The sequence below is a fragment of the Diceros bicornis genome, chromosome X, assembly GCF_020826845.1.
Source record: "Diceros bicornis minor isolate mBicDic1 chromosome X, mDicBic1.mat.cur, whole genome shotgun sequence".
NCBI classification, from domain to species: Eukaryota; Metazoa; Chordata; class Mammalia; order Perissodactyla; family Rhinocerotidae; genus Diceros; species Diceros bicornis.
Window position 1 is genome coordinate 83,932,584 of NC_080781.1, and position 4,613 is coordinate 83,937,196.

At 38.4% G+C, this 4,613-nt stretch overlaps 1 pseudogene; it reads right to left on the reverse strand.

Annotated features, from left to right (window-relative positions):
* Positions 1-1,215: 1,215 nt before the first annotated feature.
* LOC131400311 (uncharacterized) lies at positions 1,216-4,273 on the reverse strand (annotated as a pseudogene).
* Between the last annotated feature and the right edge of the window lie 340 nt (positions 4,274-4,613).

A 4,613-nucleotide genomic window follows, 5' to 3' on the forward strand; every position in this document is an offset into this window, starting at 1 on the left:
CCATTACTTTTGCATTATCCTTCAGCTCCTTTTGTCTTTTGACATGTTTAAATGCTAGGTACATGGGTGAACAACCTATCTATTCAAACATAATCTGTTACCTTCAGCCAATAATGCATTTGACAAATATAAGACAGAATTTATAGTAAGACATAACCAGTTAATCACTTTTTCTGGAGACAATGGAACATCCTGATTTCTACCAATCTGGTATGATTAGAGGCTTACTCAAAAGGGTTAAACAACACATGCTAAAATGCAGGTTTCAATTTCATGAATCTTTTGGTTGTCCTTAAGTCAGAGGTTAATTATGTAACCTAAACATTAGGAATTTCATTTCATTGATATTACTGTACTTAAAAAGAATAGACATGACAAGTAAATGTAATGTGGTATCTTGGATGGAATCTTGGAACAGAAAAAGGGTGCTAGTAGAAAAAAAAAAAACGAAGAAATCTGAATAATAGCTGTAATTTTGTTAATAATAATATACCAATATTAACTTCTAAGTTTTGATAAATGTACCATGATTATGTAAAATATTAACATTACGGAAATGAAGGCAGAGTATATGAGAACTTTCTGTACTATATTTTCAACTCTTGCAAATTCAAACTTATTTTAAATATGCATGTTAAAAAATTTTAAATATATTCCTACCATATGACCCAGTCATTCCATTCTCAGATATTTACAGAAGAGAAATGAAAGCATATGCCCATATAGAGACTTGTCCAAGAATATTGATAGTAGCTTTATTTGTAATAAATAAAAACTGGAGAAAAAAAAAATGTATGTGTAAAAGTTACCTGTGTCATAAGTAGCTCATAGCTCTTTAGTCGCAGTTCAAATCACAAGATAAAATTTGTAAATTTCAATAATTCCTTATTGATTCATGGAAACAATACTCAGCTGCATAGAATTTCAGCATTTTGCCTGACCGATGCTATGAAAATTAGGATCTATTTCTAGATATTATAAAATTAAATTACTATTTATAAAAATTAATGCAGTGGTGATCAGTATACCTATAATTGAATAAATTGTATAATGATTCTGGTATCAAATTAAAATAAATTGGAAACATTTATCTATAAAAGTGAATTTACATTTACTAATATGTTATTCATTTTCTCTTATGACAAAACAAAAAATAAAGTAGTCTGGAGATGACTAGAGGATTACTAGGGGTAATAGTGGTGGTGTTACTTCCATTTAAATCCCCTGATTCTTGGACCCATTAATCTCAGCTATGGGAGAAACAGGACCACACATTAAATGGTGATTCAGAGCATGCAGTGCATCCTGAGGAAACTTGCCCCCATCCTGCAAAGTGCTGCCACCTAGCTGGTGCTGTAACTGAATCTTTAAAAGGCCATTCTACTGTTCTATCAAGCTGGCTGCTTCAGAATGGTGAACATAGTAAGAGCAGTGAATTCCATAAGCTTGGGACCATTGTCTCTTCATTTGCTGTGAAGTGAGTTCCTTGTTAGAAGCAATGCTATATAGAATACAATGGGTACATAAGGCACTCTGTAAGTCCAGGTACAGTAGTTTTGGCCAACAAATTGCATGCAGGAAAGGCAAATTTATATCCAGCATAAGTATCTAATTCAGTTAAAAGAAAACACTGTCTCTTCCATAATGGAAACAGTCCAGTATAATCAGCCTGCCACCAGGTAGCTGATTGATCTCCCTGGGGAATGGTGCCATATGGAGAAGTCAGCGTTGGTCTTTGCTGCCGCCAGGTGGGGAACTCAGCAATGGCTGTACCCAGGTCAGCCTTGGTGAGTAGAAGTCCATGTTTCTGAGCCCTTGCATCACCTCCAACTCTGCCACCATGGTCACTTTGTTTACGAGCCCATTGGGCTATGACAGGATTGGCTGGCAAAAGAGGCTGACTTGTATCCATAGAATGAGTCGTCTTATCCACTTGATTATTAAAATTCTCCTCTGCTGAGGTCACTCTTTGGTGAGCATTCACGTGGGACATAAATATCTTCATGTTTTTCACCTATTTATAGAGGTCTATTCACATGCCTTTTCCCCAGATCTCCTTGCCACCAGTTTTCTAATCATGTCCCTTCCAAGTCCCTGACCATTCAACCAAACTATTTGCCTATAAATAGCCTATAAAAAATAACTATAAATAACTAAAATAACTATAACTATAATAACTAAAAATAAACAGCCTATAAATCAGTATAGAATTGCGCATCTGGCCATTTCTCCTTCTAAGCAAAATGAACAGCCACATGCACTGCTCAAAATTCTGCCCACTGGGAAAATTTCACTGTACCATTTTCCTTTAGGGATGACCCAGAAAAAAACTGTAATGCTACAGCTGTCCACTTTCAAGTGGTGCCTGCATATCATGCAAAATCATTTGTAAACCAGTCCCAGGTTTTCCTCTGTCAAATGATCTTTGGAAGCTCTCCATGAAGCCATAGCTGCGGGCTGGAAGAGAGAAGGTAATGTAGAAGTGGAAACCATGGACATTTGGGCCACTTATTCATGAAACTTACTTATTATTGGGGGTGTTTATGTGCCTGTTTTTATATATACCACTTCCATTTAATGATAGAGTGCTTTTGAGTACACCCAGCTTTATGATTTGGTGGGTCAGACAGCATCCAGTTCATGATGGCCAGCTTAGAATGCATGGTAACTTAGTGGCCCATGGTTAACCATTCAATCTCTACTAAGGCCCAGTAGCAAGCCAAAAGCAGTTTCACAAAAGGAGAATAGTTATTCACAAAGGAAGTCAGGAATTTACTCCAAAATCCTAAATGTCTACACTGAGATTCACCTATAGGGGCTTGCCAAATTCTCCAAACAGCATCTCTACCTTCTACTGACTGTTCAAGTACCATTGGATCTGCTAGATCATATGGCCCAAGAGTCAGAGCAGCTTGCATAGCTGCCTGGATCTGTTGTAGAGCCTTTTCTTGTTCTAGGATTCACTCAAAACTAATAGTTTTTAGGGGGCCGGCCCCGTGGCTTAGTGGTTAAGTGCGTGCGCTCCGCTGCTGGTGGCCTGAGTTCCGATCCCGGGCGCGTACTGACACACCACTTGTCCGGCCATGCTGAGGTGGCGTCCCACATAAAGCAACTAGCAGAATGTGCAACTATGACATACAGCTATCTACTGGGGCTTTGGGGAGAAAAAGGGGGAAAAAAAAAGAGGAGGATTGGCAATAGATGTTAGCTCAGGGCCGGTCTTCCTCAACAAAAAGAGGAGGATTGGCAGGGATGTTAGCTCAGGGCTGATGTTCCTCACACACACACAAAAAAAACACACAACTAATAGTTTTTGTGTCACTTGGTAAATGGGCCAGAAGAACACACCCAAATGAGAACTATGTTGCCTCCAATATCCAAAGAGGCCTACTAGTCATTATATCTCTCTTTTGATTGCAGGATAGTTCTTGTACAACAACTTATCTTTCACCCTGGAAGGGATACCATGACATTCCCCACACTACTAAATTCCTAGAAAATTCACTGAATTAGAAGCCCCTGATTTTTGTTGGGTTTATTTCCTATCTGCTGACATACAAATTTCTTGCCACTAGGTCTAGAGTAGTTGATACTTCTTGCTCACTAAGTCCGGTCAGCATAACATCACCAATGTAATGGATCAGTGTATCACCTTGTAGAAGGGAACAGCAATCAAGTTCACTGTAAACTAAAATATTACATATGGCTGGAAAGTTGATATACCTCTGAGGTAGAACAGTAAAGTTGTATTTCTGGCCTTGCCAGCTGAAGACAAGCTGCTTCTGGTAATCACTAACAGGTATGGAGAGAAAGCCTTTGCTAGATCAATAGCTGCATATCAGGTATCAGGGGATGTGTCAATTTGCTGAAACAATAAGATCACATCTGGTACAGCAGCTGCAATTAGAGTCACCACCTGGTAAATCTTTTGATAATCCATTGTCATTCTCCAAGATCCATCTGTTTTTGGCACGGGACAAATAGGCAAATTGAATGGAGATATGGTGGGAATCATCACCAATAGATCTTTCAGGTTCACGATGGTGGAACTGATTTCTGTAATCACTCCAGGAATGCAGCATTTCTTTAGGCTTACTATTTTCATAGGTAGAGCAGTTATAGTGGCTTCCATTTGGCCTTTCCCGCCATAATAGCCCTCACTCCACAGTTTAGGGAACCATCAATTGCTGAGTATGTGTATTCCTATTATGCATTAATGAACTGGGAAAATAGCCACAGAATTGGTTTGGGGACTCACTTTAACAGTAGACATCCTGCGAGATTGAGAATTCAATTTGTGCTGAAAATCAACCACTTGCAAGATGACATTCTGGGTTTGCTTTTCAACAATCTCAGATCTTCAGTTATAGGAGATAAGGGTTTATTTAGAACTGACAGAAACTTCCAGGTAGTTTATGCCATACTTGAGCTGGGAACTCAAATCCTTGAGCTTATCTTTTTCTTTCCTGGCTTTTTCCAGCTCAATTAGGAGCAATCAGCCAATCATATTATACTCATTAATTAGACAAAAATGTTCTACGTTACCAAATACATGGTCAACGAGAACCTTGCTTCTTATCAGTATCTGATTAGTAGTATCCAATAATGATATT